The sequence below is a fragment of the Ovis canadensis genome, chromosome 25, assembly GCF_042477335.2.
Source record: "Ovis canadensis isolate MfBH-ARS-UI-01 breed Bighorn chromosome 25, ARS-UI_OviCan_v2, whole genome shotgun sequence".
NCBI classification, from domain to species: domain Eukaryota; kingdom Metazoa; phylum Chordata; class Mammalia; order Artiodactyla; family Bovidae; genus Ovis; species Ovis canadensis.
Window position 1 is genome coordinate 42,733,894 of NC_091269.1, and position 13,844 is coordinate 42,747,737.

The 13,844-nt window shown below is 43.7% G+C and overlaps 1 protein-coding gene across 2 annotated transcripts in view; it reads left to right on the forward strand.

Moving 5' to 3' along the window:
* The window catches only part of STOX1 (storkhead box 1), a 66,592-nt gene that overhangs the window by 40,938 nt on the left and 11,810 nt on the right, over window positions 1-13,844 (forward strand). The window contains exon 1 of one of the 2 annotated variants that reach the window (XM_069571895.1): window positions 5,903-6,132. The exons of the other annotated variant lie outside the window; for it this stretch is intronic. The gene's annotated coding sequence lies outside the window, so the exon portion shown is untranslated. Of the gene's footprint in view, window positions 1-5,902; window positions 6,133-13,844 lie in introns of those variants that run through there. 2 annotated transcript variants of the gene reach the window in all.

Here is a 13,844-nt window from a genome sequence, read left to right on the forward strand (position 1 = left end):
CTTTTCAGGCGCACCAATCTGGGATTGTTGTTAGGGGACAGAAAGGAAGCTACTTTATGTCCAGGACAATGGTCAATGCAGAATTTTGAATTAAAAATTGTTTTGAAATAGATCTGTATGGCCCTCACCCTTGTCATCCTAGAGTGATCCAGTGGAAATATTCAAAAGTCGATCTGAAACCGTTTGGCTGGGATTCGAACCCAGCCAAAACCCAGTTTGGGACTTAAACCCACATGGCTGGGACTCAGACCCAGCCAAAACCCACAGTACCTGATTTCAGGACCTAATGAAGCTCAGGTTCTTGATATCTCATCACAGAAAGAATTCAGTGAGAGACAAAGTGATAGGTAAGAAATGGATGTATTTAGATACAGAGAGAAGCACACGCCACAGACAGAGTGTGTGTGGACCATCGCAGAGGGTGAATGCAGCCATAAAATTTGGTGTGGTTAGTTTTTATAGGCTGGGTAATTTCATCTGCTATGGGAGGATTATTCCAACTATTTTTGGGAAGGGATGGAGATTTCCAGGATTTGGGCCACCACCCACTCCTTGGTCTTTTAAAAGTACCCTGGAACTGTCACGGCACCTCCGGGTGTGGCATGTCAGTTGTTGATTGAGGATTAAGGTCTGGTCTTGTCTGCCATCTTGGTCCCATTTGATTCTAATTGGTTTATGTTATGTCCTTGGGCTATGTCATTCTTTCCAAAGTTGTCCCCTGCCCCTTTCCCTCCTGTTATAGAGATGAAGACTGCATTGAATGATCAAGCTGCCTTAGGAGGTATAAGGTGAAAGGGGAGTCAGACCAGCAGCTGATTGGTAGTGACCTCAGCCTGAACCAGAAAAGGCACGCATTGTCCTGACAGCAAAAATCCGAAAGGCTGAAACCAAAAAGCCAACATCAGTAACACCTTCCCTAGTGGGCGGATGGGCCGTGCTTCTCATGATTGGACCTTCCTCAACTTGCAGCTTCCCTAGGAACCCTGCTGGGCAAGAGTCAGGCTTTCCCGATGGGCAGTGACCTCTTCAGAAAACAGGCCTCTCCACAGGCTTCTGTGCTAATGCCGACAAGTCCATCAGCATTCATGATCCACAGCTCACGGCCCCACAAAAGGGTGTCTTTCAACAGTTTCAGAGTCCAAGTTCTGCTCAGGGAGCTGGGAGACCACACTTGTTTTTAGTTTAGCAAAGCTTGAAGCCACAACAGGCATCGGATGAGCCTGACCCAGGCAACTGAGGGAAACCTTGTGAATCTGTGATTCCCTCTGACTAGCCAGCCAACAAATCAGCAGCTTTTTCTTGCTTGGGGCAGCAGAGGGGATAGCTGTCACTTTCTTGGGCAAAGCTGAAATGCCACCTGGCTAGCAGGACTTTTCTTGCAAGGAGTTTTTTCTAAAGCTCCTTTCACCTGTCTGTCATATGAGTTGACTCACAACTTCTTAATATACAAATGGGCGATCTGATTTATGCAGGAGCTCCTCAGCAAGCTTAAAAGCCGCTTTTCAAAAGGGCATGTGTCTAGTAACCATGTCAGAAACTTCTAAAGTGTACCTTAATCTGGAAACAGCCTTCCTTCTCTTGCCCTCTTGGCTTACTACTACACCTTTCTTGAGGCAAACCTCTAGCCAAAATCCAGTACAGGGACTTGTTCTGTCTCCTACACCTAGAGTTCATGAAGACTGCAGGCCTCCAATTTGATGGTAAGAAGCCAGTAGCTTTCTCCTCATGGCCAGAACCTCAGGGTTAAGGCATCCATTTCAGCTACAGGTGGCAAAAAGCAAGGGAATCCCATGAACACTTCTTTTTGCATCTTTCTCTAATCAAGCGACGATCCCTCTCAAGCACTTATGACAAGCATATAACATCCAAATCAATTTCTGCCATAAATTCAGATGCAGTAGCCTAGAAAACCATGCAGAGCCTTTTTTAAACTCCTCTTTTTTCACACTGCAAACTTTTGCACAAACTCCTAGCAGTTAAAGTCAGCATTTACAGGGATAAAAGTCACAGCTGCAAGGAGAAGCCGTTTTCCTCACTGCCAGTGGGGAACGCAGAAGCGAGCAAACTGCAGGCATTTAGAACAGCCCAGATTTCACCCTCTGGCCTGTGTGAGGAGACTCTGGCACTGTTCTGCTCACTCACTGAGGTTTTGCTCAGTCTTCCTTAGTATCTTCATTGACCCTCTGTCCTGTGTCTCCTTCTCCGCATGGCTACATGGTACTGGCGTCCAATAGAGCTCCCAGCATTCCAATCTTGGACGATCATTTCTGGGGTAGGAAAGGATCCGAGGGGAGCAGAGAAGTGTCTTCAAGGCTGTGATGCAGACTCCGTCCCTGCAGTTCTGGGCAGCGTAGCTCTGCGGTTCTCCTAGACTTGCTCTGGCCGTGGAGCTAATTAATTCCCCTTTCCACTTGAAGGCCACCTTTAAGAATTTCAGGGTCCAGCCGGAGGAGAGAGCTAAATCCAAAAGTGCCATTAGGCTGCCATTTTCCAAGCCAGACTCCTGACAGCTGGGCTATCAGGATCTTCTTCAACTCCTGCTAACCAGCCTCAGGGCTCTCATTTATCTCTCCCAGCATGCCATGAGACACACAGGATCCCATCATTCTTGCCACCAGAGCTGTCAAGCTTTTAATATTCATCTCTATTCATTTTATTTTTAATGCACATAGGTATTTTGATCAGAGACAGGTTAGTTATTATGCAGTAACTTAAAAGTAATATTATTATGTAAGTAATTATACCTGTATCAAGACCCTGTGCCTCAGTGCTTACTACTGGGGTAATACGATGAAAGCCAGATGGAAAAATCTCCAACAGGGGTGGTCAGACACTCCACAGGGGAGGGGTGGAGAAAAGTGAATTTTCTTTGCCTATGTACAAGAGAAAGAGACAAAGCTTCCTTCTCTCCCAGAAAGAGGGGGAAAGAACCTTTGTTGGATGGAGACAGGATGGAAGGATCCTGGGTTCTCCCTCTATAAACTTTTGGAATATAAATACATCTCTGAAGCAGCCCAGATCAACTCTGATGACTCAAGTTGTTATGACTTAGAGCTGACTCTGTCTTGGGCCTCATTTTCCCCTTGAAATCTAAACACTCATTCAGAGTTAGTAAAGCTCTCTAGCGTCCTCTTACTAGCGAGTTGTCAGTTAACCTTACTGAGGATTCCAAGTTTTCAGCGTCATTTATCCAGAAAGCCTCAGCTCTTGAGAGTCAGAGAGCAAGCTTCTCCTGCTAACAGTTTGCTCCATTGGGCCATGCTGGGAGCAGGATGGATGCACGACTCCCAAGCCCTAGCTGTTTGTGCTGCTGCCACAGGCAACTCCCCAAGAATTGGCTTGGCTCTCTTGCATCTCAGCCTTGGCACCGTGCTTTGGGCTGCTAGGCTAAGGTGGGAGGTGGCGAGAAAGGGAGGAGTTGGCTTTGGCAAGAGGGTTGGTGAGTGAGTAGGAGTTGAGAAAACCTTTTGCGTGTGGGTAGTAGGAGTACTCGTGTGTGGGTAGTGGGAATACTTGGTGTGCAGTGCTCGAGGGAGGAATATTTCATGAGTAAATGGAGAATGTTAGTCTTAGACTCCTAGAAAGGGAGAGGAGGGGCCTAGGGACGTAGCAAGCTAGGAAGCAAGTGTATTTAAGAGATGTGTTGGAACCCCTTTTCTGGCTGAAACCCAAGAGATGGAGAAAGAGAAAGCATGGGCATTTGTTCTCTGTGGGGTTGAGGGGTCCTGTCTGTGTGGAAGGCAAAGGAGGGGTCAGGTAACCTCTGCAGATGGACCCTAGAGGCTTCTGCCTGGACAGCCTCACCACACAATGTGCACAAACCCATGTTCTTTCTCCCAGAATGTAATCTGAGAAAAACCATCTGGCTGCCTTGGGTCAAAGGTGCAGTAATTGTTGGTTTAGTGTGAAGTAGGTGGTCAGCTCCTAGAAGCAGTGACCAGATGACCCTCCCATGTAAAGATCAGAGTCACTGGTAGTGAGCAAGACCTTCAGCCTCTTTTAAGATTTCTTAGGGTAGTGAACTTTACTTTTTCATTCCTAAGGCAATGACCTTGTAGAAATACACTGAAGTCCCGTGGAGGTGCAGTCACATTTGCCCAGATGCAAGATGAAGCCTTCTGTGCTGAAGAAAAGGAAACTCACAATCTTAAAATCAAAACATTTATGCCTTTCAAAGTTTCTAACAGCTGGGAAGTGCTTCTTAGTAAAAATACTTTTATGTGAATTGTATCCCTGGAGTGGCTTTTATCTTTTAAAAAGTTAGTATTTCAGGAGGCCAAAAGAGAGTCTGTAATCAACTTGAAAGCAGCTGGAGCATAGCAGACAGTCTCGGAGAAGTGAAAGAGGCTGTTGATGCAGAAACTCAGTGATGCTTTCCAGATTTGGTGGGAGAGCAGCCTGCTGGGTGCCCTGGGGAAACACCTGTGGACACTGATAAGCCTCCCTGGATTCTGGGCAGATCCTGTTCATTATTCTGAGTCACCCAACCCCCACCACTTTCAGTAGGAGAAGAGCAGGCAAGGCTGCAATGTTTGTGATGTTTTTTGGTAAAGTGTGTGTGTGGGGCAGGGGAGCCAGTGGTAAAAGGCAGCACTGTGTGTGTTACAGAGTAGAACCCTCTCCCAGCTCCCTTCACACCACAGAACCCAGCCCCCCTCTTGAGCAGGAGGCCTCTGCTGGGGTTAGTCCACCACCTTGCAGACCCAGGGCCTGTGTGGATATACACAGAGACAGATTTTTTCAACAAAGACAGAGATCACTCACCCCTCAAGTCTAAGTAAGGTTATTCATTATTTGTCTCTTTAAGTCCTGAGTTAATCTTACATTGATGTTAATGGTGATATTGACTTACTGGCTCTATTTCACAAGACTTCCTTTCAGGAGAGATTAAAAGGCACTCAGTTCTTGGGGCTCTAACTGTTGATACCCATATTTTGAGATCAAGGTGTATCAACTGTGACATTTCTTATCTTCCCCTCTGTGATTTCTCCATGTGATAAGGATAGCCTTTTTCATCTAGAACAGGAGAGCCCATTGTAACCTTTTTAAGTACAGTTAAAAATGAGGGAAACTCACTAAAGCTTCTGTGTCTCTTCTCTTGGCACGTTTGACTTGACATGATAGGGGGAAAGCAGCAGGAGCCCCGACACCTTTTCTGTAAATACCCACCAGTGTGGCCTTCTGGCTTCAGAGCAGTTAAGGTGTTGCGGTAAAAACATCCGACTGGTATAAAACCCAGAGGCTTACTCAAGCCCTCAACAAGACAAACATTTTGCCCACAGTAGAAAATATGAGGAGGTAAATCTCAGGTGCCCTTGACCAAGTGTTAGTTAGAGATGTGTTTTGTTGTAGATGATAGAAAACCTTCTAAGAATGGCATGAACAAATAGGGAGTAGATTTGTCTCATCACAAGAAGTTTGGAGGAAGGCAGCCCCCTGGGCCAGCACAGTGGCTCAGCAAGGCTGTCGGACACCAGGGCTCACTCTTTCTGCTTTGTCTTCCTTAGCGGGTGAGGGTTTTTGGCCCCATGCTTGTCACCACATGGGCACAAGGTGGCTGCAATCTCTTCAGGATGCAGGCTGGAAGAAAGAATCAAGAATGGAAAGGTAAAAGATGAAATAAAGACCTTTTCTCTATGAGAGCTCTTCTCCTGGCACTGGTAGCTGGCTGCCTTTATCTTGTTGACCACCATGATGTCACATGTCCACTAGTTTTAAGTAAGCCTGGAAAACTGGGTATGTAATATGCTTTTCCTGCCTCCATAGTAGAGAAAGGTAATTTGGAATGTGGGTTGAATGAGCCAGCCTACAATGTCTACAAGGGGTCACAAATAAAGTGTTAGTGAATAGAAGAAAGCAGGGCTAGCAGTGGACTTTACCTACATAAATTGTTTTCTCCTAGGTTGGGCTTCCCTGGTGGTTCAGACAGTAAAGCATCTGCCTGCAATGTGGGAGACTGAGGCTTGACTCCTGAGTCAGGAAGATCCCCCGGAGAAGGAAATAGCAACCCACTCTAGTATTCTTGCCTGGAAAATCCCATGGATGGAGGAGCCTGGTAGGCTACATACAGTCCGTGGGGTCCCAAAGAGTTGGACACGACTTGGTGACTTCACTTTCGCTTTTCATTTTCAGGTAGGGAGAAGGTCATGGTCAAGACTGGTATCTGATCAAATTGGCTCCGGAAATTAGAAAAGAAAAGTCAGGATTGGCTAAGTAATTTATCCATGTGTAGAACTGTGCCCTCCAAGAAGCCTTCAAAGTAATAATAATAATATGGAATAAGGGATGATCAATTTAATATCCCTAATTTGCAAAGAGAAGTTAAAGAGTGCTAATATTGGTAGAACTGATGTGTGTCAAATCTTATTCCAAGTACTTTTGGATGTTTTTCTACAATAACATCTGAACCAAATACTGTTGGTTGAACAGTAATGATTTCTTGAAGAGGGCACTCAGTAAGTGGAAGTGGAAGATCTGAGCCCAGGTCTGCCTGACCAATTCCAGGACTCCCTTTCTTACCCCAAGCCATCTTAGGTAACCCAAGGCGACATAGGGACAGGTCTGACTCATCTTCCTTACAATGGTCATTCCCAGGCTCCACAAACTTCTGAGAATGGCATCCAGGAGTAGAACCCAGGAATACTGAGTCCCAGTCCCCCTAATAGCCCTCATGTTGGGTTATGATTGTCTCCAACCACTGCTCTTCCACTAGAATGGGAGCCCTCTGAGGGTGAGGACTGTGTCGTGTTCACTGCCGTATCCCCATTAACTGGCATATGGTAGGTACCCAATAAATATTTGCTGGACAAGGAATGATCGAAGGACTGTGCTGTCATAACAACAGTGTGTTCGGCGTGCCGGATAGCATGCCAGGGCAGCTACTGGTTAGATATTTCTTAAGTGGTCCATGTAGGAAGGAGACTATCTCCAACTGATGGAACTAGAGAACAGTTCATGGGAGAGTTAGTCAGTGTTTGAGCCAGTCTTTGTGGCAGGATTTTGAAGCACTGAGGTGTGGGGAAAGAGTGCTTTAGATGGAGGAAATGGGGACAAAGTCATGGAGATGAGAAAATACAGACTATTCAGAGAGAGGTCAATTGGAATGGAGAGAAGTCACAGCTGAAGGGTAATAAGTACTGGAGTAAAAACTGTTGCCAAATATGATTGGAAAACATTGAGTTAAACAAGCTAGGTTTTGTGTTACTGTTCTCAGAATCCTTAACAATGTCCCCGGGACTCTGGGGTTTCTCAAACATTGGCCTTTAGGACCCTTTTCCTGCAGAGCATTTCATGGAATGAATTTTCCATAGAATGCATTTTGGAAAATGCTGATCTAGTTCAGCTCCACACTTATAGACAAAGAAACTGAGGCCCAGAGAAGAGAGGTGGCTTATTGAGAGCCACATAGCAAACCTGGGTTAGAACCCACATCGGATGGTTTGCCTCCAGAGTAGTGCTCATTTGTAACATGAAGACTATGTGCATATTAAAAAGCTGCTACTTTGTTACAGGTAACTTTAATTTATCTGTTATTCAAACAACAACCTTGGTGCTAAAATTTCCCCCAGTTTTCCACAGTGGTATTTTATACCCATCACCATGATGCTGAGCAAAGATGAGAATTGCTATCATTGCCTGTGCAGCTTCTAGACTCTTGGGAAGAAGGTTCATCTTAAATCAGCCCCAGGTTTGCCTGGAGGGCAAAGAAAGGATGTTTTTCTGCACACCCATTTTTAGGAAGATACAGGGACTGTGGAAGTTTACAACCTGTGCTCTACTCAGCTTGCTGTTGTCCCCAACCCTTATACCTGCTGTGGTGGGCAGAATGGGCCCCCCAAAGATGTCCACATCTGAATCCCTGGGACCTGTGAATATGTTGCCTAACATGGCATAAGCGACTTTGCAGATGTAATTAGGTTATGGGCTTTAGGGAGATTATCCTCGATTGTATGGGTAGGCCCAATCTAATCACATGAGCCCTTAAAAGCAGAGAAATTTCTCTGGCTGGAAGCAGAAGCAAAGCAACAGAAGGGCACATGAGAGATAATAGAAGAGTAGAGAAGACCCCATGTGGTCTTTGAAGCTGAAGGGGGCAACATAACAAGAAGTCCAAGCGGCTTTAAGTTGCTGAGAAGGGCTCCTGTCTGACAGCCACTGAGGGAATGGGACCTCAGTCCTACAACCACAAGGAACTGAATTCTGCCAAAAACCTGGATGAGCGTGGAAGCAGATTCTCCCTCAGAGCCTCCAATCAGAGCCCAGGCCATGGGCCCTAGAGCAGAGGAACCAGTGGAGCCCACTGGACTTCTGACCTATAGACTGTGAAATAATAAATTTGCAGTGTTTTAAGCTATTCATTTATTTAGAAAACTAACTCATCTGGGTAAAGTCATTAACATATCCCAAGTGGAACCTGGGAAGGGAATAGAGGTTAGGGAAGGGTACCACCATGCCTGAGGGCTTTGGGGCTGAGTGTGAATTAGTTTTAACATTTTTTTAAAAAAGGTCAGCTGATTTCAGTCATTCACATCCTTCCCTCACAGCCAGGCATGCCTGTATCTCTATAGAGGAAGGCTGCTGGAGGCTCCCTGATAGGGCCAACTATGTGTCTTTTCAAGCATATCCATGTGCTGTGACAACCAGATTCTGAGGTCTCTGTCATAAATGGCCCAAGACCTTTGCAACTCCACTACTGGTTAGTATCAGTGGACATGTCACTTGAAAAGAAAGTGCCTTCTCATTTACTAATCCTGACAGGTTGAAGTGCCATTAGTAAAGATAGCACTAAGGATTCCTGCTGGTGAACAGCCCAGCCTTCTTTTCAGGGAAGCCTGTAGCTTTTCAACAGAGGGCATTTCCCAGAAGGGGAGCCATTTGTCTGGGACTCCAAAATAAACATCACTGAGCTGGAGAAGGAATTTCAGCTTCCATGGTAGATAACTTGACTACTCTTAGCCAGTTTCTGAGTCATGGTCCTCTTTTGTTTCTAACTGTGGAGGAAAGTGTTTGCTTTCTTTCATTTTTGTAAAATAAAAGGGAGACATGGAGAGGGGCTTGGCTTTGCTGGCTTGAAACCTTTCCTCTTTTTGTTCCCATTTTGTTTGATTTTCTGAACCTATTTAAGTGTTTAACTCAGTAGATCTAATTACTGAAAGTCATGGAAATTTTTGCACAGCATCTAATCTCGGCTGAGGCACTTTGTTACAGATTACTTTCATTTTTTTAAAGTTCAGAATCAATTTTATTAAAGAAATTTGGAAATTCTGTACTGGATAAAAGCATAGTTTAAAATCAGCGAAGCTTCTTGGATTACTCAGGACAAAACATCCTTTTTTGTTAAACCTGAGTGTATTCTCTGCAGGCTGGTTTTTTTCGCGTTCTATTGTCATTTCTAATGCACGTAGAAGATATTTTTCCCACAGTGTCATTCAATACAAGCTCCCAAAAAGATGCTCTCCGATTTCATGTGTCCAGGTAATTAGCCGAGTTTGAGCAGCTCAGTTCAACCGTTTGAAGGTCAACAATGCATGAATTTCTGGCAGACTGCCTAGTATGGAGTCCATAAACACACTTGTATGGGGACTAAACATGTTTATAGTAGAGAAAACTTTGTGTTTTAAATATGAAATAATGTTAGGATTAGTTTTGCCTAGAATTTAATTTTGTGGCCAATTCATGTTTTAGTGTTACCCAGAAAAGTTCTAACGGGAAATGCTTTCCAAGTTTCCAAAGACATATTTCCTCTCTTTTGCATGTTTGGTAGCAACATCGCCTTATGCCCAATGTCAGAGTATAGATTCCATGAGGAGGCCCTCTTGGAATTTGTTTAGATGCCTTAATTAAAAGCACAAGATAAATGTAAATACTGTATAGTAATTTTCTTCCCCTAAAGGGAACATTTTTATGGAAAACTAATTTTTTCCCTGAAATCTAACTAGAGTATTCAGATATCAAAGTAAACACATTCAATTTTGATAAAGATGCTTTTACTTCCAGTGGACAAAGCAAATTCAAGTTTGGGATAGGCAGTTTGTAACTTGATTTTGGTTCTGCCTTTCTTACTTGGAGAGTACAAAGTTTAGGCTTGTTTTAATTTTACTAAAACTTCCAACTGATTGTCTATACTGGCAGATCTGGGAGTCCTGTGTTCCTGGGTTGACCATTTCTCCAGCACCACAGCTCTGTGGAGGTGGCAGGGTGGGGAGGTTAGCTTGGTGTACTCCAGCTGCCTTCTGTGGGTCTGGTGAAAGGCAATCTTGCTGTGGCCATATTCGTCATGAATGTGCCTCTTGCTATTTTTCACTGGAGCATGAATATTCACGCCTTATCAATTGTTCAGGAAGTAGTTCTCTCAGCCACTTTTCTTTACTGTTAGAAAACAGCCAGAAGAGGGTTTTCTTCTAGAGGACTTCCGACTGAGGCATAGGGAGGAGGCCTTTGTGTCCCAACATAAAGAAACCACCTCCGTTTTCCTCAGGATTTTGATGAGGTCTTTGATTGCAGCAGATTATTGTTGAGTGATTATCACCAACTCCAGGAACAAGCCACACTTCCAGGGTTCTGCTCTGTTGCCCAGGGGCTTCCTAGACCACTATCATTAGGCACCAGGGAGCAGGAATTGATTGTCTGAGTCTATATGAATTTATGTCCATCATGCAGGAAGCTGCTTCTAGTCACAGTTTTAGGACTGCAAGCCCCAGAGAGCCTGGCTCTGGACTTTACTGGATGTCTATCTGATTTTGATAGTTCAGGGCTTCAATTTTCATTTTATCTAAATGCTACATACATTTAATTTGCCTTCCATTGTTTCTTTGTTCCCTAAAAAAGTGGACTTTGAAAGAATCATCTTTTTAAAACTCATATAATTTGCCTCATTGTTATAACTTGGAATTTTTAAAAAAATTTATATACAAACTAAATCCTTTGAGAATACAGCAAAGTAAAAAGAAAAATGTCCTGTGCAGAAAAGGTGGCATTAAATGTAGCAGGCACTAATCTGTATGGTTCTACTTTTTGGGTATTTTTTGTGAAACCAGCCTTTTGGCATAAATACTTCTCCCATATCCGAGGCACCCAAGAGTGCAAGACTGTGTAAACAGAGAGAACATTGTTGTGAACTGTTTACTCTGGCCCACAAGCTCTGCTAGCCTTCTGATCCCTGCTCCAGCTCAAGGGTCAGAGGTCCATAGCAGGCCTGGACTAAAGGTGCTCTTCAATTACTCCAGGATTACTTTGAGGATAAAGACAAAGGGCTGGCCTTCTTTTACTGTGAAATCTAATTACATCTAAAAGAGGAATCCTCTGCACAGAATGTTAAGTTTTGGCACAAAACTCTAAGGGTCATTGCATTCCAGAAATCCAAGTGCAAAAGTAACTGAAACAAACTATGGCTGCAGCTGGAAAATGATTCCTACGTCTATCACAAATGGTCCCATGTCAGGGTTCACCCTGAAGACATATCTTAGCAACAGCTGTGAAAGGAATGTACTGAGAAACTTTCTCTAGGGTTTGTCTAGAGGGAACTCCAAAGCAGAGGATACACGCGATTCAACATGTTTTCTAAAAGACAGTTGACATATAACGGTAGTAATTTTTTTTAAAAAAAGGCATTTTTCTAGTGGGTAGTGGATTTGTTTACTCTTTTAAAATATACATCCCCACACTATGGTAGGAATTACTAATAAAATTTCCAAAAGTATCTTTGGATTTGGCAAGCAGTGTTGAGATTAAGAAAAAATTGCTTGGGATTTTTAAAATGTCTGAGAAACATTCTATTTCTCATGCACTTCTTGTTAATGAAAAGTAGTACTTTCTGAAAAATCTTTTTTTTAACTTTTGTTTGGAAGTAGTTATATACAGGAGATTGCAGAAAAATGTACAGGAACATCCCATGCATGTCTGCCCCCAGGCCCACAAAAAATCCATTTTGACTATTCATTTTCCTATGAAAAGAGGAAACAAACTTAAGGGTTGACCTAGAAAATGGGCTGCTTCGGGTCTAACCCCTTTCCTGGACCCTAATACAGCTTCCTGTTTCATCTGTACAGAAATGGGCAGTCCCTGGCAGGGGGCGCAGCAGGGGCATCAAACATAAACTGACTTTCTAGCCACTCATCTCTAGCCTTCCCTTCCCTCCCACTCCCCCCTGTCTTAAAGTTCAGAGTGACTGGATTTAGGCCAGGGGTGAGGTGAGGTGAGGTTTGAGTGTGTATTGTGTGGCTGAGCAAATCCTTTTTAGGTTTTGCCCTCTACTTCTCTAACACTCTAGCCCATATCTTTCTAGCAGAGAAGAACTTGTCCCTCCTTTTTGGATTAAGGACTTCTAAGTCCACATGAAGTGGGACAGGTAATCAATTTAAGACCACATACAAGAAAAAAAGTCACCAAGAGTGACTTGGAAGATGGGGAAGAGAGTTATATAAGTTTGTTTTAAATTAAACACATAAAGTTATGTTTAAGAAGCATAAAAATATGTGAAATTGTACTTTAATTCAATATTTTGTCCAGTTGAGGAGGGAGATGAAAGAAAAGAAAGTAAGTCTCACATGCGGAAAGTAAAAAACAAAGCAAAGAGGGAATGAAGATAGGGAGAAAGGCTTATTACTCTTAGCTCAGAGGTAGAGTTTCTAGGAGAATTTTGAGTTTTAGGTCAGTTAACCTTCCGCTTGGACAGTCAGTTTCATAGCATCATCTCTTATCACCATGCTTTGAAATGCTAACTGATCAGCCATTCATCTTAGCTTCTCAGAATGCTATAGGTATCTTAGCATCACTGAATGGAACACCTAGCAGGCCAAGAGGAGATCCTTCCCTCTGCTGCCAAAGCAGACAGCAATTCTGCCCTGTGTTGTGACCTTCCAAGGTCAAAGATGACCCAACCTGCCAAATAGAGAAGCTTAAGTAGACAAGGAAACAGATCAGTGTGATCTTTAACAGCAAACGGCTTTTCAGTTTCCTGATGGAAGAGGTCCTTTATCTTTCATGCAGATACAGTAAGTATTATGAGCCACTTACCAACTTTGGCTACAACCCTTTGTTCCTGGCCAGTCCTCATCGCTTTCTTTCCTCCTCAACAAACAGTGCAATATATTGGCTTCCTCACTGATACTAGAAGAGTCAAACGCAGGGTTATAGCCAGGTTTTCTAAATTCTTTGGCTTCTCTTTGGCTAGAGTGGACTCCCATGCTGCCCTGGGGCCATGTTTATTTGTTGACTGGTTCACTACTTTAACGCCCTAACCCTCTACCACTCTAAAGAGCGGTCCTCAGAACTGCAACATGAAACATCACCTGGGAGGTTGTTAGAAATGCAGAATCATAGGCTTAGTTTCAGATCTTCTGAATCACACAGAATCTGTACCCTAGCACGATCGCCTGGTGATTCTCACATGCACATTGAAGTTTTAGAAACTGGTCGCCTCCCTGACTCCCATCCTTTTTTATTTCAGATTGCTTCATCTGCCAGAAACCACACTTAGGAGACTCAGAGCTCCTTCATAATCTTTGTGTTCATTTTTAACTTTCCTAATGTACCCTGAGAATAACTCCCCAAACTCCCTCCTCCCTGCTCTTCACCTCCTCAGTCCCATTTTCTCTCCTCCCACCTCGGTTTTCTTTCTCCCTTTCTCACTTTACAGAGATCAGATGACTTTGCTGTACTAATATTTTTTTTTCCTTCCATGCCTCAGAGTATCTCTGATCATGGGCCATCTTATATTTTCTCAAGTTTCAGATGAAGTACCATCTTTCTCATTTCTAAGACAGTTCTTCTTTTACCTCTGCCTTTTAGGCACTTTCCTTTTCCCCTCCGTTGGGATCTTGATGTCTTCTCTTCTCTCTCATGGA